The 21,563-nt window shown below is 47.9% G+C and overlaps 1 protein-coding gene across 2 annotated transcripts in view; it reads right to left on the bottom strand.

The window, feature by feature from the left end:
* Positions 1–17,249, bottom strand: part of CTBP2 (C-terminal binding protein 2) — a 134,177-nt gene extending 116,928 nt beyond the window's left edge. The window contains exon 1 of one of the 2 annotated variants that reach the window (XM_063405115.1): positions 17,107–17,249. The gene's annotated coding sequence lies outside the window, so the exon portion shown is untranslated. Of the gene's footprint in view, positions 1–16,953 lie in introns of both variants that reach the window. The other variant, XM_063405116.1, reaches the window with a different exon arrangement.
* Positions 17,250–21,563: the final 4,314 nt, after the last annotated feature.

The raw sequence follows: 21,563 nt of genomic DNA, 5'->3' as shown, positions 1-21,563 counted from the left end.
GCAGCACTACCCCTAATGGCTTTAAATGGGAGAGTGTGTTAATCATACACATAAAGAAAACCCACTGCAACTCATTTCCAACAACTTTACAGGAGCAACCTGTATGTTTTGTTTTATAATCATTAGATTATTCATTATTTTCCCCACTTAGAATCCATTTCTGGATTGTTTTTCCTTTCCCTTTTCTTCCAGTGAATGATCGAGTACAGCAACGATGGCAGCTCCCATTCCCAGTTGCTCCCCACTGACATATTGGACATTTTAGGGTCATTTTATTTTTTTTAAAAGACAAAGAATTTAATGATTATTTCTTCCCCTCTGTCACCAGGTCAATGAAGTGCACGGGCATAACTCTCATTAGCATTAATGGAAATCCCCACCGTAAATTCTCCCCTGTGAAGCAACATTAAAAGCAAGGCCATCCTGAGCAAGCACACTCAAACTGGAAAATAAAATATACCTCCCATTTCTCTCCACCTCCAAATGGAAAATGTACTGAAGAGCAGGAGATTAAGCTACAACTCCTGTATCAAATCTTCCTTGTACTCTGTAATTACTCAGCACAACATATACAATAGCTACTCCTTAATGATGAGAATTTGTTGCACGTTATTGAAAGACTTATTCTAATGCTCTCTCAACTTTCTGGTGCATAACACAGCCAATTACAGCACGGCCATTGTGACATAAATCACAATCACCACCAAGTCTGGCTTTCTTCAAGTTTATACCCAGTGCTTAAAAATCCTCCAACACCTACCCATCCATCATGGAAAAAACCACACTGGTGGGTTCAGCTGGTGAAGGGCAACAAAGTCATTTTCCTGCAGTACCCTTCCCTCCCTCTGCCAACCACTGCAAAGGGTGACCAAGATTCCTGGGGATTCCCGAAGATGCACTTTGGAACTCATGACATCAGTATCAATACACAATCCCTCGTGAACAGCTGCTCTGGGGTCCATGGGTCTGTCAATACCTTTTGCTGACACAACACTGATGATCAGTGTCAGAAACATCCTTTAAATACAGCCAGGGAAAGCTGAACACTGTAGGAAAGAACATCCCTTTTCATGGGTTTCTCAACGCCCCTCAGAGTTCCTCCCATCACTCCCCAAAATCACATCCGCAGAACTCAGGAGAGCCAGGCCACCAGAGGAGATCCTGCCTGACACCCACCACACCTGGATAAACTCAGGGATAAACTCAGGATAACACCTGGATAACCATATGGGAAGCTCATCCTTTCACAGAGCCCCCTGAAGGACACAGCATCATCTTCCCAGCTGAGGGCACTCAGCACCTGACAGCAAGGCACCTCTTATCCCATCCAAACCATTTTTCCTGCTCACACAAAAACCAAAGTATCTTTTGGTTAGGTGAGGCAGTGTTATTCCCATTCCTGGCACTTGGAAAGTGGTCCTTGATCAACACTCATCTGCAGGGCAGGGATAACAAGGAATTTGTGTTCTGCCTCTGCTTCTCAGCGTACCCAGCTGCTTTTACACGTGGTAACACACAAACACAAGAGCAACCAAACACCTGAGATGGAAATGGCACCAGCTCAGCGTTGGTTGTGTCCATCCCCCTTGGTTTATAGAGTCCAGTCCCACCAATCCCTTTGGGGAGCACAACAGTTAAGCTTTCTTAAAGGTTAAACCAACTTCAGCCAGTCCACACTACTTTCCAAACCTTCATAAGTTCTTCTTACAGGTTTTGTCCATAAAAACAAATGGTCTGGACTTCAGGCAGGACTCCCTTCCCAAGGAGTGAGTGGAGGAACCGACCACCAAACACAGTACATGCAGAATCTGCAGACAGGCCATTCCCCTGAGGAGAACACCCTCAGCCCCTGAAGGTTTTATCCTCATGGATCTCAGCCTTGGGAGGTGTCAGCACGCTGCTTGCTGTGTGGCATTTCTTTCCCCAGCACTGCCAGTACAGGACGTGCCACCTGGAAAAGGCAGGAAATCTGCCTGGTGGGCTTCCCAAAAGCACAGTGAGTCTGATCCACACCCGAGCTACTCTGAAACACAATTTTGGAGCATGTCACCAGCTGGTGTAAATCAGCATCACTGCAGCAGCGTGGCAGAGAGCGGAGCCTGGCCCCATCACCGCTCCAAGGCGCAGGAACATCCCTGATCTCCTCTGACAGAATCAGCGCACTCGTCACCAGCGTTTTTCTGAGCCAGAGCAGGAGGTTTGCCTTTATTTCCACTTTACTGCACCCTGCTGACCCAGGACACGACTTAAAAACACCAAGTATGGAGTGACAAGATTTAATAGTCACACTTGGTGCTAAAAGCCTCCTCGGGAAAGCTCTGCTTTGTCACATGAGCAACCCGGGCACACGGACACATCTCGGGAGACCGGCCCATGGATGGGCCACATCAACCTCACGTCTTCTGTGACAGCAGCAGGAGAGACCGACTCCTCTCAGACTGCCTTCTGTGCAGCTCCCAACGAGAGCTTTCCAATGACAGCTGCAACACCCCCTCTGCAGGAGCCGCTCCTGTCCCAACCTGTCCCCACGTCCCAGCAGCCCTTCACCCCCTGAGTGTTTGCTAAACCAGCAGATCCCCATCCTGCTCCATCTCCACCGCCCCCAACAGCACCAGCAGCTCTCAGTGTCAGGTGTCCAGCACAGACACCACTCCTCCCTCCCGGGTCACGCTCTTTGCTTCATTTGTGGAAGCAGGGATGGGGGAAGCCATGGAAGGAATAATACCTGAAGATAGTTATGGAAAAATTACAGAACCACAACACAAACTCCATACAGAGCGTGTGAGTACCTAAGCATTTCTCCTGCCACAACGCAATTAATGCAGAACATGCTGGGATCTTGTTCTGATGCAACACGGGAATTATTTCTGTTGATCTGTCCAGCTGGGTTTTTGAAAGCCATCGCTTCCTGCATTCCACAACAGAAACTTTACACCCACAAAACCTGGTACCATTTCATTTTATTCTTCCTGTCTTTATTCTATTTATTTATTCAGCTAGCCAATGTGAGAGGCCGTAAATCGCACTGCTACTTAAGTCACAGGGGGAATTCCTTTAAACATAAGTAAAAACTCATAAATAACTTCCTGCAGTCAACAATGGATTCATTTTCTTCTCTGCTTTCCGGCTAATCTTCCAGCTAACAAATCAAATCAAGTACCCAAATGTAATTATTCTGTTGTGATAATCATCTCCTTATATTCAGAGCATACCTTAGCTTATTTCTTCTCAAAATTATCAGAGAGGCTTGGCATGGTAGGAGAGAGAGGAGGAAAGGTTATGAGCCATTGATAAACCCAAGGTACAACAAGGAAACTCTCCCACTTGACCAAAGTCCTGCATCTTGACCAGAAGGCTTGCCTTTTTGTGTTAGGTTGGTAAAAAAAAGTAATGTCAAACCCAATTTAGACTCACTTTTTATTAGTATGACTCATAGTGCAGTTTTCAAGGCAATGAAGTGCATGATGTAAAAAAAACCAGATGATTTTAGAACCGGGACAATTCCCCTAAACTTGCTGGAAGCAACGCAGCTACAAATAAATCCAGGAATTATTCCGTGACAAAGTCAGTAAAGGCAAGAAACCTTCACAAACTGTAAACACACGGGACAATGCAGGGTGAACATTTATTTAACCTTACACAAAATCTGGGTCCTGTAATCGGCCCTCAGCACTTCCACACCTCAGCCCCTGCCCACCCCTCCTGCTTGCTGCGGGCAGTGACAGAGCCCCATGGCCATTCCCACCGGGATGGAGGGCAGGGATGAGTGAGGTCAGTGCCCAGAGGAACAATCCCACCCACAGCCCCGGACCCGCTGCATCACCATCGATCAGGAGTGATGGCCACTGCCAACAGCAGGGCCAGCAGCATCAGCCTAAAAATAACCCCTCAGAAATAAACCTGCCTCAGCTGCCCACCTCCTGAGGATGCAAAGGCACAGGGCTGGAGGGGAGCACAACAGCCCCGAAGCCAGCAGTGTGTATCCAGCACAGCAAGGGGACAGCGCCAGAGGGGAAGATGTAAGAGATCCATCATGGGTGTGGGAATGGAGCAGGAGTGGGAATGGAATCCCAGCAGGTGAGTGGTGGCCTGTCCAAGCGCATCCTCATCCTCCCCAGAATGCAGCTGGGGAAGGCAGAAGCTGCCACAACCCACATGGGAATGGGATGCCGCAAGCCAGGGTCCAGGCAAACAGAGCTGGAGGGCAGCTGGTAACCCTACTCTATGTCATTTTCTTTTATTTCACTGCTTTATTTTGCCATCTTTAAACAAAACCTCCATGACAAGTTTTTCCATGCAAACACCTTTGCTAAGCCTTTGAAAACGTGCAGGTTTGAAACAGAGAAACTGTAAGCCACACCAGGCAGGCTGAGACATTGCTAGTTAGGACATGGACACTCCACAGGACACCCAGCTCACTCCAGAGGCTGCAGGTGCTGCACAGAGCCCCACTCACACAGCTCCAGCAGCACCTCCCCTGGCAGCCCTGTGCCTCACCAATGCAGCCACACCTCAAAAACAAACACCTGGATTCCCTCCTCTGACCTGCAGGACTGCTTGTGTGTTAGAGATTTCAGGAAGGGACAGCAGAGCCACTTGGAAAATGTCTTTTTTAAAATTAGCTAGTTTGGGGAAAGATGCACATCACAGGAGACAAGGCTCTGACTGGTTAAACCCCTCAGATAAAAGGGGATTATACCGCAAACACTGATGCATCCTTCAACGAGGACCACCACTGAACTGCTGACAAATTATTCCCCTGCACAGCCCACATTACAACAGGAGGAAACACTTCCAAGCCCAGGCTGCAGCTGTGTGCTGGTGCAGGGAGGCAGGAGCAGCCTGGCAGAGCCTGACACGTCCCAGCCAGGGAGGGATGGTCACCAGGCCACCAGCCACAACACGGGGAGTCGCCTGCAGCACCTCCCTCCCAGCAGACCTCGCCCTGAGTTTGCTGAGGGTTGGTTTTTTTCACTTTGATACGTTTGTTTGACACATTTCAAGAGAGACATTCCTAATTCTGTATGATGGAAAGTGATTTTTAAAGAAATGCTGTGACTTCCAGATGAAAATGTTCATTTAGTCATTCAGAGGAAAAAACCACAAGAGATCTTACATGATCAGAGGCTCCCAGAGCTGATGGGGAGCAAGAGCCACAGGGCTCTTGTCCCTTTTAGACAGACAGCACAAAACCACAGAATGGTTTGGATTGGGAGGGGCCTTAAAGATCATCTTGTTCCAACCCCCTTCCAGGGTCAGGGACACCTTCCACTAGACCAGGTTGCTCCCAGCCCATCCAAGCTGACCACAGTCTTGGCCAGCTCATTCATGATGCTCTGCAAAATGTTTTGAAACCCTCAAAAAAAGACCTCATAGTATTATAAAAATAAATCTTGTATCATCTCAGTTGGCAGCTTAAACTGCCTAACACTCCCCTTGCACAAAGTTTACATTAGGAAAAATAATTAAACAGCTATTGGACTAATTCTGTGCCTGTTCAGCAAATATCAGTACCTTGGTAACTTCCTTATGACTTTACAGAGTTTCCTGTAATTCCCAAGGAATTCCCAGCGTTTCTGGGTGCACTTTCATGCAGGTTATTTCAGGAGTTTGGGACTTAGCTTGTAGCACATGAACATGGAATCACACACACAAGCCAACATCTGCACAACTCCCTGGAGCAGATATTAACTGCTGAGGGTATCTGAGATCCCCAAGGGTGGTCACTCAATTCACAGACAAACACCAATTTGTCAGGGAAACGCTGCTCCAAGTGCCCTTTTCTTCTGCACAGCCTACAGGGACAGACACGGTGTACCAGGGAGACTCACAGCAGGGTCATGTGGGATCTTGGGAATCAGGAATTGTTCCCTGGCAGGGTGGGCAGGCCCTGGCACAGGGTGCCCAGAGCAGCTGTGGCTGTCCCTGGATCCCTGGCAGTGCCCAAGGCCAGGCTGGACACTGGGGCTGGAGCAGCCTGGGACAGTGGGAGGTGTCCCTGCCATGGATGGGGTGGAATGAGATGATCTTTTTCCTCCCAAACCATTCAGGATTCCCTGAGTCTGTGAAGCAGGAGTGACTCTGTGGTGGCTGCCCCGGACTTTGGGGTGCACAGACCTGGCCTAGGGGTGCCTGCCCAGCTGGCATCACACCTCCTCCTGCTGTGGGGCAGGGGCACCTGACGGGGGCTCAGCAGGAGAGAGAATGGAGGTCAGGACAGACTGAACATCTCAGCTTTACGTGGTATGCATGTAGCCCAGAAGCAATGTATTTTTCATGCCTTTTTTCTTCTTCTATCTGCTATTTTCAAGTCCCAAAAAAGCTACAGGACAGGGAGCATCGTTATGCACACCACAACCTGAACACAGCAGGAAATTTTAACATTTCAGCTGCATGTACAAAACCCTCTAACACATGTATATTTTATTTGATTTACTGCAATGCTTTTCTTCCATCTCTTGAAAGTAATTTTTCTCTAAAGCGTAACTGCTTAATTGGCAAGTGTACAAAATATAATTACACTGCATAGAAGTTACAATATTGCTTAAGGGAATATCACTGTTGATGCATTCTGCTTTATTTTGTGTTTAATCTCTATTAAGAGATCTGTGTGAAAATAGCAAGGTACTCTTGATCTTATAAACATGACATGTAGTTCAGTCATTTCCCTGCCTAACCAAAGCCCAAACAAATGCAACTGAAAGACAACAGAAGATTCCTGGGCTAGCTTGGCACATCCCAGTTAATAAAATTCTTACATTCTCCTCTAAAGAAAGTGCAGTCTGCAGGACACTTAAGAAGAAAATCCCCAACCTCTCCAGGCTGAGGTTTGTCCCATCCATTACACTCTGAGAGCAGTGGAAGGACGTGGCACACAGGAACACACGGCTGTGTGTGACAGCATTAGGGGGGTTTATTACACTCCCCACAAGGACTTTGCAATCCCCTCTTTTACAGTGGAAGGATAAAGAAGTAACACAGCGATGTGGCTGACTGGTGCCAGCACAGGCAGCAGTGCCTGGTGCCCTGCAGCAAAACCTGTCACCCTCTGTGCCCCTGGCTGTGCCAGCCAGGCCAGTGCAATGCCCGGAGTGCAGGGGGATGTGATGAGGGGGTTTAGGTTGGATAACAGGAGAAGGTTCTTTTCCCAGAGGGAAGCACTGACCAGGCTCCCCCGGGAACAGGCACAGCCCCGAGGCTGCGTTTGGACAGCGCTCTCAGGGACAGGGTGGGATTGTTGGGTGTCTGTGCAGGGCCAGGAGCTGCACTGAGGATCCCCGTCGGTCCCTTCCAGCTCAGCAGCAGCTGTGGGACTCTTCCACCAGCCCCAGAGCAGCTGCCCATGCTGTGAGCACTTACACCCGTGAATAAGTTACTCACAGGAGGAGATGCCCTGTGCAGAAATGGGTCTCACTGCTCTGACAGACACCTACCATCGGCATGGTTTAAGTGCCTTAAAGGTTTATTTCATTTGCTTGAGTAATGAGATTAATGTTTGTTTGTTTAAGCTAAATCATACAAAGCCAAACATCTAAATGTCCTTAATTCACAGCATTAGCCCAGGCTGTGTTACCATGTGAGCCCATCTCACTGCCCTGCTTTTAATTGCACCAACAAATTCCTACTTTGCTCCAGTTCCTCTCCCAGAAATCAGACAGCACAGGGACACCTCAAGCAGCCAAATAAACCAATCAACATTGTCATTTTGACATTTTACCACTCCTTGTTCTCTTTGACACTGGTTTTTAACGTATTTGACTCCTAGACCTAAAAACCTAGTGTAAACCCAGCAGACACAGACCACTGTATATATATTTTTAAATATAGACATGTACCTCTGTGCATAGATACAGGGGTAGATATACAGGCGGATATAGATATATACACACATACAGAAGGCATACAAAATGTTCCTGCCGTAACAGCTCCTGCATACTCAAGCACCACATGGACCAGAGCCCAGCAATCCCACAGACCTCACCCATGAATGATGGATGAGATGGGCAGACCCACCTGCAAACTCACCTGAAAGCAGAGTAGACCTGCAAACACCCAGCTGGACATGGTCACATCAAAATAAAAACTAACATTCACACAAACATATTGCTTTTGCTCCTATCACTATCCCAGCAACGTGCATTTAATGTTTAAATCTGAATTTGATCTGCTTTGATCAGTTTTCACTCTTGTACTCACAGGTTTCCCACCAGGGACAGAGTTGTTTCTCATGTACCATGGTCACCAAGGGCTGGCTGGGAGCTTGACTAAATTCTGCACAATTAGATACAGCACATGACTATCAGAAAAAGGAATCCTCCCTCATTTCCTTCCTGTACCTAAATTAACTCTCACCTGACCCAGGCACTGGCCACAAAATGGACCAATACTGCTCCTGTGAGCTTCTCACCCTGTGCCAAGTACCCAGTGTGACACAGAGGTAACTCATCCCTGTGACAGATACAAGGCATTTTTAAAGGAAATGGTGGGAAATGAACTTACAATCTTTCCTGAGTGCTCAAGGTCCCACCCTGCAATCTCCCCCTTCAGACACAGGTCTGCAATCACCCTCTGGAAGACAACCTGTCATGCTGATGCTTGGCATCTGCAAACCCCTAGGTGCTCTCATTTTAATGATGGGCTTTCATGGATCCTGAGGTCAGAAGAGACCCCTGTGATTCTCCAGCCTGACATGCTGCACACTAACTTACCTAAATCAATCCCTGCTTGAGCCTCACCCACTCCAATGAACAAACACGCCTGAACTTGGCATTTCCAAAGGTGGAGAAATCACCAGCAGCTTCTGCAGCATCTTTCACCACTATCAGTACTGAAACCATAGACCTTAGCTCTATTCTTTCCCTGGCTTCACCTTCCAGCCTTCAGGTCTTGTTAAAACTCTGCCTGCTAGACCCAAGAACTCTTCATTACTCAATTTATTTTCCCCGTGACAACACTAATTCCCTAATTAATTTACCTTCCAACATTCTCCCGGATAAGTCAGGCAGACGGAGGTCCTGGCCCCTTCCCCTGCATCCCTTCCTGGCTCCTTCGGCATTCCCAGAGTCCTCCCCAGCCCCTCCTGGACCGGCAGCAGGGACAGGGTGGCTGCCACATCCCTCCTCCAGCCTGGCAGCCACCTGCCAGCACAGACAAGGAACACACAAGACCTTTGGCCATAATATCATATTATTGGTGCTGCCTTGCGACTCCTCGCTGCCCCATAAAGACATGATTTCTGCAGACAGCATCCTGGAGCCACAGCCTGAGCTGTTTGCTCTGAGCCAGAGGAATTTACAGTTGGCCATCTGAGAAATATTACCTGCTTGTAGCCAAGCGATACAAATTGCTGTCACCAGCGGTCACTCCTGTTTGTTGTTTACCACTCTCCCAATCTTGGTGACATTTCAAGCTCCAGCTGCGGTGACTCTCTGCCTTATCACAGCTTGCTCAAACATTAAACAGCGTGAGGACAAAAATGAGTGTTCAGGGAGGTTTCTGGAAAGAGTTGTTTGGAAATTATTCCAGGTTTGCCACCGGATTTTGAGAGCTGACACTCTGCTGGGGCTTGGTCAGTTGTTCTGCACATCCCCAGTCCAAAGAGTGCTGCTGTACCAAGGTGCATTTCTTGCTGTATTTTAAGGAATGAAACCCTCTCAGTTACTTTTATCAATCCCACTCATGAGCTCTTGAAGTAAAAAAAGACAAGTTGGTTCTCAAGGATGTGCTGTCCCTAAACCCACAGCAGTGGGAGCTGAGTGCATCCCCATCCTGCCTCCACCATCAAATAAACGCTCGGAATGCTTGCCCAGGGCTCACGTGGAGCTGCCAGGCCTGTGGTGTTCAGCCTGGCCCACTTACTGCTTTTCTACAATAACACAAGGTAAGCATTGCCACAGCTCACAGGAACTCTTCAGTAGTTCAAGACTTAGTAAAAAATCCACATTACTGGCTCAGTTAGCTCTGTAAACCTCTTCAGTGAGAGACACCAGGGCTGAAGCACAAAGGTCTGACTGCAGCAGTGACTGCTCAACATTCCCTTCTACCACAACACTCACAGGGACTGAACATACTATTACTGTTCCCCATCAAAAAGTGTAATATTTATGATTTTTCTATTAACCTCATGTGGTAACCCAGTTTTATGTCTAATGTCTTCCAGAAGTGCTTGTTGTTCTCATCACTACCAGCCACAGTTTCTCTTTGCATTCCTTTCCCTCAAGCTCTGATTTCTGTTCTCTGCTATTGATTCCCCTATCAGGCACTTGGATGTGCAGACAGGGACTGAACTGGAGCACCTCAATTTGGCAGCCAGCACCTTAAAAAACCCAGAGCCCCATCTGGGACAGGAACGGGTGAAGGTGGAACAGACAAGCAGAGACACCTGGCCAGATTCTCTCTCGTGACACATCACTCAACAGAGTTTTTTTTCAGAAACAACCACAACAAAAATCAGTGGCCACAGCCTCACTGCCTCTGGCTAGACCAGAGCGAGCTCTCATCCCAGCAAAGGGGAAAGCTGAAATTAGCACAGGTATTCCAGTATTAAGCTTTGGGATACCCTAATTCCAGGTTTGATGTTCCACTGTACCATTTTTGTGTGAAAAAAGGGAAGAGCTCAAGCAAGTGGCAAATATAAAATCTACATGAGCTTGTGCTGCAGGATCGTGAAACTTTTGAGAACTATGAGAACACAAAAACTAATGAAAAGGGTTGTTTTCCACATATTGAATTGAAATTAATTTCATCCACAACTAATCACAGCAAAGCTTAAGGCTCTTAACTTTTAAATGTAACATCTACTGTTTAGCCTAATTACTTCGCTTAATTTACTGATTCCTTCCAACATCCTCTCTCATGGAAAACCTGGTTTTCAACATAAAAATGACAAAAAACCTTGACACTGTATGACAATTCTACAGGTACCACCAGCATCTCTTGTATATGGCCTCACCTGTTTTTTAACAGGGAATTTATTTGCAGGGTTTTCTCTCCAGCTAACACCCACAAAGGACACTCCCCACACTCCTGCAGAGCTCATCACACCCCAGGATGTGACATCCACTGCCTGCACAGGAACCAGCCTTGGGATTCATTGCTGCTTGTGTTTATTTTCTACCCCCACAGTGTTGACCAGCTCCAACACTGTGCCAGCTGCATGGAAACTACTGGATTTACAGATTTCCATCTCCTCCCTCTGCCTCTTTCAGGGCCCATCCTGCACTCCTTGTACACCTGTTACTGTCCCAAACCATCAGCATTTCAGAGGGGCTCATCCCTGCTCCCAGCCAGAGTCACTCACGCTTCTCAGAGCCACATGTTATAGTCATTACAGTAATAACCAAAAGCCAGGCTAATTTTGGAATATCCCACAATTTTGTGCCAACCTCTTCAGCACACAAGCTCCTATTTTTGCAATGTGAATGGATCACTAAAAAAAAAAATAATAAGATAGACAGTATCCATTACATATCTGTTATATTTAGCAACAGAGAATCCATCTGCATTATTCCTGGTCTCATTAAAGACTTGGCTCCTTGTAAATATTGTGTCTGTAATCCCCACGTTCTCCCTCCGAGCTGTGCTTCAGGGGTCTATTTCTGTAATAATTGGTGTGTGTTGTTGCACAGACACAGAGCCTGTCTGTCAACATTGCACCAGTGAATGTACACAGGAGCAACAGCAGCAGAACTGTGGAAATCAGCTCCACGAGCTTCCTACAGCACCTCCTCAAAAACTCACAGCCAAGGAACCCTGCACTCTACACCTGGGCCCAAAAATTAAGGGATTTGGTCAGCCTTGATTTGGCCACTGTGGTGGCAAAGATCCTTCCTAATCCCACACTGCTCCAGCTGCTGGTGGGGATTAGGGAGAGGACCTGGGTGAAGAGAGCCCAAAATTCAACAACTAGGAAGGTTTATTTAAACTACATAAAACCTACTTCCATCAGAAGGGATGGAAAGAAGCCCAGGAGGAAGCAGGGCAGTTACTTTCAGCAGGACCACTGTTTCTTATTGGCTTAAAGGATACATTAAATCACTGCCAGATAAGGGTGGAGGAGCAAATCATTAATAATTAAAATCTACAACTGATGCATTCAAGTAATTCGGGTTTTATTGGAATCTTACATAAAGTCTCAAAACAGATGGGATTTTATGGATGCCTATCAAGATGTCTACCTTGATCCACCCTGGAAGACCGTGTATTTGAAAAACAAGGCTGAATTATCAAAATAACCCTGTCATGCATGGACACACAGCTCCTTGCCAGCTGTGGAGCACAGGGACCCTCAAAGGGATTCCGGGGTCTGTGCTCCCCTGGTGAAACCACAGAGCAGAGATGAGCACACAGGATCCCCAGGGCATGCTCTGCTCCTGGCTGGGATTTCAGGATGGGCAAAAATCCTATAAAAACCCCAAAATTGCCAATCCCACCAGGCAGCAGCACCGATGCCCTCAGGGAAGGGTTGGTGCATCCAACAAAACTGGCTTCAACCAGGCTGAGCTCCCTCCACGGCTGCTGCAGGGGTCTGACAGCAGCTCCTTATCCACACCCTGGGAGCTACACACATCTCCCTGCTCAAACATAAAACATAATAAAACATAAACACCCAGATTCACACCATCAATGGGAACCGAGGCAGTGACACACACAGCACTTTGGGGCATCCTCTGCAGCATCACAGCTTTGATGTTTTCCCCCAAAACGCTGCCCTTGCTCTTCACCACACTTCTCCTGACACAGGACACAGTTACAGACCTCAGACCAGGCAAAGCAACTCCATCCCACCCACGCTGACTTTCAGACCAGGCAGGTGCAGGTAAAAAACTCAGGTTCCACCATGTGTTTTTCCTCTCAAACTTTTCCAGCTGTATTTCTTTCTAATAATCCCATGGAAGATCCAAATAATACAACCAGGCTCTAATAAATCACAGCACATCCCAGGAAGAGTTTAAGGCAAAGCTGCCTGGAGCTTTGAGCTACCTGGTGTAATGGAAAGTGTCTCTGTCTACGGCAGGGGGTTGGAGTTTGGAAGAGCTTTAAGGTCCCTTCCAACCCAAACCATGTAATGGTTTTTACTCTGTAATGAAAACATTACAGAGTGAAAAAAACCCCCCAAGTTTTGGCAGGAGGGCCCCCATGACTTTTCCACACAGCACCACCATGCTCCCCCCTCACTAGATCAAGTCCTACAAAAAGCAAACTCCAGTGTTCCATCTGCATTATCACCTCAGAGAGGAGAAACGAAAACTAAAAAGCTCCAGATGTTTATTCCTGGGCCTTAAAAAATCACTGGGGCTCATGGTGCAAGAAAGGGGAGTGTACACTTATAAAGCACCATTGTAGAACCAAACAAGTGACACTGATTCTTCTGTGCTCTGTCACCAAAACTCCTGCTGACTTCACACAGAATGTTATGTGGTGACTCCCTGGTAAAATGCCAAAATTCCAGTCTCCTCACCACCACGGGGCACAGCAGAAGGGGGAAACACGTGGGTGGTACAATGAGAAGATTTGGGTTCCAAGATCTCGCTGCTGCCGAGGTTGGTCATGACTTTCTCATCCTTTCACCTAAATCTTACCTTGTTTCCTTTGGCAAAGGAGAAGGAGGCAAAAACTCAAACTATGGGAACATGGCATAAGGAATGATATGGGACCCAGGCATATCTGACCATGATAAATTGCATTCTAGAATTACATCCTTATATCTGGGTGTGACAAACTGCATTTGAAGTTCCATCTTCCAGCACCACAAACAGCAATGGAGAAAACACCAATTCCTGCCTAAAACAATTGTCTTATCCCAGTAACCAAGAGCCCAACCAGCTGTGACTTGCCAAAACCTCCCCTCCGAAGTTTCAGTCCTCCCTGTACGAGGGGACCCCCAAAAATCACCTTGCACCCCCCATAGATGGTCTTTAATTCACCTGTGAGCCCTGACCATTTCTCCTTTCAGTCTATAATATAAATATCCTTCACAATTGGACAGAGGGATCTGAAAAAAACCCCAATTTCTAGGGCAGGTGTAAGTCATCAGCCCAAACTGAAGAGCTGCTCACCAGAAGCTCCAGTCTTTACTTCTTTAACTTACTACAACCAAAATACAAAGCAAAGACAGGAATACTCACTAGATCTGATGTGAGGAGTAAATGTGACACCGATCAGGTTTTATGAGACAGCATCATCCACCAGATCTTAACAAAACACTTGCAAATTGCCAGTGCTGTGTTTGGAGCAGCTTTTCCATTTCTTCTGCTTTAAACATGAAGCCTCTTTCCATTCCCACAGCTAATAAACAGCCCAAAACCCAGAGAAAATTAACCCACCTTTTCCAAATTGTTGGGCAAACCCAGATTCAGGGTTTTTTTTCATTACTATATTTCATTCTTGCCAGAGTCAGCTGAAGTGAAGAAGTTTTATTTGAACTGCAGCCAGCCTGATGGATAAATCAACTTTCCTGGCCAAAGGCTTCAGTATGTTACTCCCAGCTCATGCCTGGGACCTCATACTTCGAGGCTGGTGTTTTTCCTGATGCAAGGAATATTATCACCAGACCCCAGTGACCAATCTGTGCACTGAAATGCCAGCATTAAAGATGACAGTCTGTGGTACAGTTCTTGCTGTGGGGAAATTCCTTTGAGTGTTTTCCATCTAGGAAAAGCAGGAGTGGAAAAGGGGCACAACTTTGCCCTCGGAGGAGCAGGGGGGGATGAGAGGGAGCTGTCAGCAAAGGGGGCTGTGGGGTGGCAGCTCCACGGGGCTCTGGAGCCACCCTGCCAGCCAAGCCCCTGCATCCACATGGGCTGGAAAACTACCTTAACAAGAGGGAAAGCTGACAGCAAGAAAACATCATCTATGATTTGTACTCTATAAAACTGACAATAAAACCCTGGACCAGGGAAGCATCTCAGTCTGAAATTCTAGGAGAGAAAGGGAAAGTCAAATGCCCCTGCAATCCGTGTTCCTAAATGTAGGAGAGTGCCACCACTCTGGCAGAACTACCTTATTTTCTGTTCAGCTTTCGAAACACTTGGTTATAACTTTTAAAGGGAAAGATATTTTGATGGCCCATGGCTGGAAAGAGCTTGGATCAAGTGAGGAGCAGCCCACAGCCCCCAGATGCGCCCGGGTTTGCTAAGGATGAAAGCCAACCTCTATCCCCCCTAATGGCTAACAGGTGGGTTTCACAAACGCCTCCAAAAATAAAAAGCTCCTTTCTAAAAATACCACCCTGCATTCACAACGCCAGATTTTCCAGAAAAATACTGACGATAGCTGACGTTTCCCAAACAATCGCTTTTATGGGAACTCTGGGCTGCCCCTGCAGCAGAAAGTTTTGCGAGGCAAAGAACAGAAATCCTTGTTTAAGATTTGAGCCCCGTGGATGGACCCATTCCTCAGCCAGCCCCGGAGCTCGAGCACAAATCAGCTTTATGGAAGTAACAGATTACAGAACACATTGCTACAACTAATTTTTTTTTTTTTTTTTTACTAGAGGATGCGTAATTGAAATGTCTGTGATCCAACAATCACCTCTGAATTCATAAATACCTCATAGTATTCCAAACACACTCTCCTATAATGAGACCGTCTTCAATTTTCCTTGGAAAAGAGAGACCTTTAAAGAATGCTAAAGCAGGTCGGCGCCCTTATGCACTGATGGAAACAGGAACAAAAGCATTTTGTCACCAGGCATCTCGTCTATCATTATTTTCCTCACTCTGCTTAAACAAACCTAAAAGTACGTGCCTTTTCCTCCTCCCTCTTCCCCAAAAATCCACAATAAGTGCGATTCCATCCCGAAGGAAAGCCACCATCTGTATGGAAACAAGGGACCGTTACACAGAACCGTCACCACCGAGCGTTTCTTTCCTACTCTCCTGATGTTTTTTAAAACACGGGATTAAAATGTCATCCCATCCCTCCCGTGCTAGGGAGCCGTGTGTATTCCTCTCCTCTGGTCACGGTATACTTAATCAAGTGTGAATGATTAAAGTACTTCAATTAGAGCTACGTACATTCATTGCAGGCAATTCAAAGGCAGCGGAGAAGTGCAGCTGAAAGAAGAAATTACTTCTACTACTTTGAGATCTCCATCTCCTACTTTCCTCCTCCCCAGCACAGCCAGAGCCCTGGGACCCGGCGAAGTACCAGGCGCTAAGCTCCAGCCAGGATTTACCTTAGGGCACGTCCCTCGGCAGGACAAAAGGCTATTCTTTCCCCCTCTGCAAGTCCTGCAAGTTTGGGGGGGAATGTTATTTTTTATCGTGGGGCGGAGTGGTGTGAAAAGAACAATCTCAGCGCCTAAATCCACGCACCTCCTCTGATTTTCCATCCTAGTTATACCAGGGAAGGGTTTAAAATGTCCAAATAGAGGGGGGAAATAGATGTAATAAATAAATAGTGGGGAAATTATTCTGAGCTCTGGCGGAGGGGTACAAGGTGGGAGGCGCGGAGCGAGGCGCGGCCCCGCGGACACCGCGCACCTCCGCGGGTTACAAGCGTAGAGAGTTGCTAAGTGACTGAGGGGCGAGCGCGGTTATTGAGCAGTAATCAAATATTTTTTAAAAAATTAAAATTAAAAAAATTAAAATACTAATCCATTTTTGCCCCCGTAATCTACCTAAAATTAAGAGAAGAAAAAAAAAAGCAATAACTAAATACACTATCCCCCCCCCCCCCAATAAAAAATATTATAAAGGCAGCGCAAGGCGGCGGCTGCTGCGCGTCCCCCGGAGCATCGGCCGCGCCGCACCGCGGGGTTCCCCCCTTGCCCAAACTTTCCTGCCGCCGCCGCCCCGTTAATCCCCCGGCAGATGTTGTCGGCGGCTCTCGGCACTAAGTAAACAATGCGGGGCCCGGCACAACAAAAGATTTCCCACTTCACCCCGCCGCTCCGCGCCCACCCGCGCAACTTGCGCGGCCGCCTCCCACCACCATCACATTTCCACCTACCCTCCCCTCCTCGGGTTTTCTTTTTTCTTTTTTTTTTTTTTTTTATTTTTGCCTCCTCCGTCCCCCTCGCCGGTGAGGTTGACTAAAGCAAAGATGTCCTCGCTTTTCCCTTGTCCTTCTCGCCGGGAAGCGCAGCCGCCGCCGCTCCCTTACCTGCTCCCGGCCGCCGCCAGCCCCGCGCCGCTCTTCACCGCCGCATCCCTTCCCGCATCCACCGCCGGGCTCTGCCTGCCGGAGATCCACCTTAAAAACGCCACCCGCTCGCACACCGCACAAAAAAAAAAAAAAACTTAATCCTTCCCCCCCACCCCCCCTTTCCCCGCTCTCCTGCTCCGCCCGCCGCCGCGCCGGGAGCGGACGGGGGCACCGGAGCCCCGCAGCAGCAGCGGAGAGGATGCTAATTGCAACTTGGGGGGGAGGGCCGCTCTTCTTCCCCCCCTTCCTCCTTCCTTTTTTTTTTTTTTCCTGCTTTTTTTTTTCCTCTTTTTTGTTTGGGGGTTTTTTTCCCTTTTTTTTTTTTTTTTTAAGCCAGAAAGTGCCCGGGCGGCGTTGGGCGGAGCGGCCGCTCCCCCTCGCCTCGCTGGGTGAGCGGAGAGCGAGGAGAGGTAGAGGCTCTCACTGCCTCGCTTTTTTTTTTTTTTTTTTCCCTTCTTCTTTTTCTCTCTCTCTTTTTTTTTTTTTTTTTTTTTTTTTTTTTTTTTTTTTTTTTTGGCAATAGGCGGGGTCTCTCCTTGCAAACCAATGACACAAACCCACATGGACCAGCCTCGCCCCCTATAGATACTCTTCACTACAAATAGGCTCTCTCGGGGGATTAGTGGATCAGCTAAAGTACAAACAGACGCAGCGAGGAAGGGGCGGGGGAGGCGCCGGGGGTGGGGAGCGGCACCGGGACCGTGCGGGGCAGGGCAGGGGCTCGGCGGGGCTCCGGGCCGCGGAAGGGGCTCCGCGGGGCGCGGCGCCTGTTGCGCTCCCGGGCCCGCGGAGGGCGGGGGGGCCGGGCAGGGGCGGCCGCCGCCGCCGCCTTTGTTCGGCCACCCGCGCTCAGCCGGGCTCCGCAGCGGCCCGGGCACCGCCGCCGGCCCCGGGGGGAAGCCCGGCTCGGCCCCGCGCCGCGCTCGCTTCCCGCCCGGCGGCCCCGCACCGCGGCCGGGCGGATGCGCGGGGGCCGGCGGATCGAGGCCGCGGGGATGCGCGGCCCGCGCTGTTGACATCCCCGAGGCCCAGGGGCTGCCGCGTCCGGCCCCTCGGAGCGCCCGGCTTGCCGTGAGCACGGTGCAGTCGCGGCGGGGCGTTCGGCTGGGTGCGAGATAACGAGAGCGCGCTCGGCGCGCAGCTATTTGTATTTGTATTCTGTATTACCCCCGTAGATTTGGGAATTAATGTTTTGACAGACGTTCTTCATCTGCTTATCACAAGAATGTGGGCAGGTGGTGATCCCATCTTTTTGTTCTATAATCATCGAGCCTCCTGCATTATATATATCCCGTGCTTCTCAATCAGCCTGGGAAACAGTACATTCCTTTTCTGCTCAAATAAAACCCTTGAACCAGCTCAATTGTCCATCACAATAAATAAGCGAGCTTCAGTTTTTGTGGGCGAAATTACACGGTTAAGGGCCTAAAGATCCTGATTCTTGTGAGCACGCTGTACGTCCTCAGTGGATATTTACACCACGTCCATCATTTGTGCTGCCAGCACCTGCTGCCGGGGGCTGCCCCGCTGTCCCGGAGAAGCCGGAGCCTCACTTGGCCTCAGCTCGGCAGAATTCCCCGCGGTGTCAGTGCAGAGATGGCCACAGCTGTGGCCACCCCGTGACGCCCAGGCTCTGCACCGTGTGGGTACAGCCAGGCACCTCCACGGAGATTTTAGCCAAACTCAGCAGCTTTCGGCTGGAAGACGGATCTAATTCTGCACTTTTCCCTTTGGCAGAAGTCCCTCTAAAGGAAAACTCTGCCTGTCTGAAGGAAACCTCAACATGCAAATCACAATTTCCGTATTACTGGGACTTCTTGGGTTTCCTTCTTGGGCAGCGCTGCTGTCAAAATATTGTGGGCAGCTCCTTTGCACGTGGGCCAGGGGCTGCAGTGGATGGAGGGATCTGCACCGACCAAGGCCTTGCTCCTGGCATTGCAGTGGGGATTTTTTACACCACGACCCCGCTCTCTATTTCCTTTACCCAATTTGCTTTGTTAAACATTCAATTCACAATGTATGGGGTTGTCGGGCAGGCACACAGCAATTGCTTCTAATAAATAACCTTGAGTTCATGATGTAAACAAAGGCAGTGACATAAGTTGAGGCCAAAGACACAAATAATTATTTCATTACCAGAGCAATTAGGTTACAGGTTGTAAAGGAGAAAGCTCTTAAGCTACACATCTTCGAGTTTAGCAGGGGGCAATCCTCAGGCATGCGGATTTTTCTTCAAACTATTTGGATTGCGATCGAACATTCATCAAGTGTGAAATAGCCTTTGTAATGAGATGCTCGGAAAGAAGATACACAGTGGGTTCAGTGGGAGGCCTGGAACGACGGGGGTTTAACTTCAAATTGCAGCTTTTAAAACTTCCATTCAGCTGCTGTCCAACCTTGAAGGAGCTTCAGCTCCTCCAGCGCCTCGCTGGTTTGTGTAAAATTTAGTGTGTGCTTAAGAGTGGGGTGTTTGGGCTTCCCAGAGCTTGGGAGCAGCAGTTTTGGGACAATTAACAGCCCAAGAGGAGGATTGTGCTGCTGTGTGCAGGCACAGACCAGACCTTTCTTCTGGCCGCTTTCCTGCAGGTTGTTTCTAGATTTTACCCAACTCCTGGGCAGATGTTTCAGGCAGTAGTAGGCTATTTCTGAAAAAGGAGGTTCCACACATCTCTGAGGCATCCAAGCTCATGGACTAACTGGGGGTTGCTGTGCTGATAATCCCTGTTTGGAGAAGAATAGTCCTGAAAACATAGCTGCTGAGGAATGCCTGCAAAGCAAATCCAAGCTGTTCCCCTATTCTATTTATTTTAATTTATCAGTAGCTGTACCAAAAATTCCTAGTAACAATTAGGGACCAAGCTCTTTCAGCAGCATTTTTTGTGAAATCAAATGAACTTTTAAAAATGCACTTCCTACGATTCCCTCCAGTATAAGAACTGGCTGTTTGGGGTGCAGGATTTACACAATGCCCCCTTTCCCTGCCAACCAGGGCTCACCTCCCTTGCTGGAATAATGCTGCTCGCCCAGCGTTGCAGCTTTACTCACTAAAACAGAACAGAAAATCTGCAGCCCCTGTGTCTGTACGGGTTCTATTTGATGAATTTGTAATTATTTTTAGGAAGGGTTGACATGCTTCTCTTGTGAATAAGTTGTTCTTCCTGAGCAGGGGATTCAGGGGAATGGTGATGTTGGGATATTGTTTCCTGACCCACATGCTGGCTCGAGCAGCTGAGCGCCCATCACATGAGGCTCCGCCAACCGGGAGCACAATCACACTTTGCCTCTACACTTCACCGACACGTCAGCCTGGGAGCAGCACCTCCTGCTACACTGCTACGGCTCCAGGAACTAAAAAAAAAATAATAATCAATAAAATTTACAGCCTGCTTTTCATAAAAGGGTTGATTTGCAGATGCAAATGTGGGCCTTGATCCTGCAAAGACGGTGCTGCTGCGTCGCTTTTATGTAGCGCGAGGAGTCACGGTGACTTCAGCTGGATGACTCTCAGTGCATAAATTTCAGCGCCAGCATCTCTCTCCCTGCAGATTTAGAGCGAGTATCTGTTGACTAGAATAGACCAGTTATGTTACTGCTCCCAGTGTTTGTGCAACTTAGTTACTCAGTGCTATGCAGGAACAGGCAGCCACAAATCCTGCCTGGATCCTTCTGAGCCGCGCTTGATCATTAGAAATGAGATTTGGACGTGAGGAACGCTGAGGATCCAGCACCAACGTCAATACCCCATTTATTTTTTACCAGTTTTTAAAATGTAACTGGTTTGGCGCAGATATGTTGGCTAGGTTATAATGGATAATCATTACAATAATTGAGAAGGTGCTCATGGTTTTTTTTACAAATGGGTGGCAGGAAACACTTGTTTTCTGGAAATGTAAGTCAAGAGTTTGGTTCATCTGCCTGTAATACAATTCCAGTAAGCTGGAATTTGAATACAGGAAGGCATTTTCCTTAAAGGATTTTGTGAGTGTAAATTTGGAGAAATGGAGAAATGAACTGGTTTGTTTTTCTACATACTCCACTTTTAATATTAGCACCCTATTTTAACTTGAAAATAAAATGCATTAAAAGAAGCACATTGTTCATTTCACTCCTGTGATTGATGCAAACCAGGGATGGATTTGTTCCAAAATATATTTGGTAAACTGTTCTAGATCTGAGCATTTAGAAGAGGGGTTGTTTTTCTCATAGATTTGATCTCACACCAGGCTGACACGAGTACATAAGCACCATTGAAAACAATTACTTCTAGAGGGGAGCCAAAATTCCAACATTTGGTATCAGTCTTGTGAAAGCAAGTTCATTAGCAGGATGGTTCACATCACTTTTTCTATTATTTACTGTAAGGATGTCATCCAGTGTGAGGGATTGCACCGGTAGAAAAAAATTGCTCCTAAAGG

Source organism: Prinia subflava, chromosome 9 (genome assembly GCF_021018805.1).
Source record: "Prinia subflava isolate CZ2003 ecotype Zambia chromosome 9, Cam_Psub_1.2, whole genome shotgun sequence".
Classification (NCBI taxonomy): Eukaryota; Metazoa; Chordata; class Aves; order Passeriformes; family Cisticolidae; genus Prinia; species Prinia subflava.
Note: the sequence above shows the minus strand (reverse complement) of the source record. Positions and strands in the feature narration are given on the sequence as shown.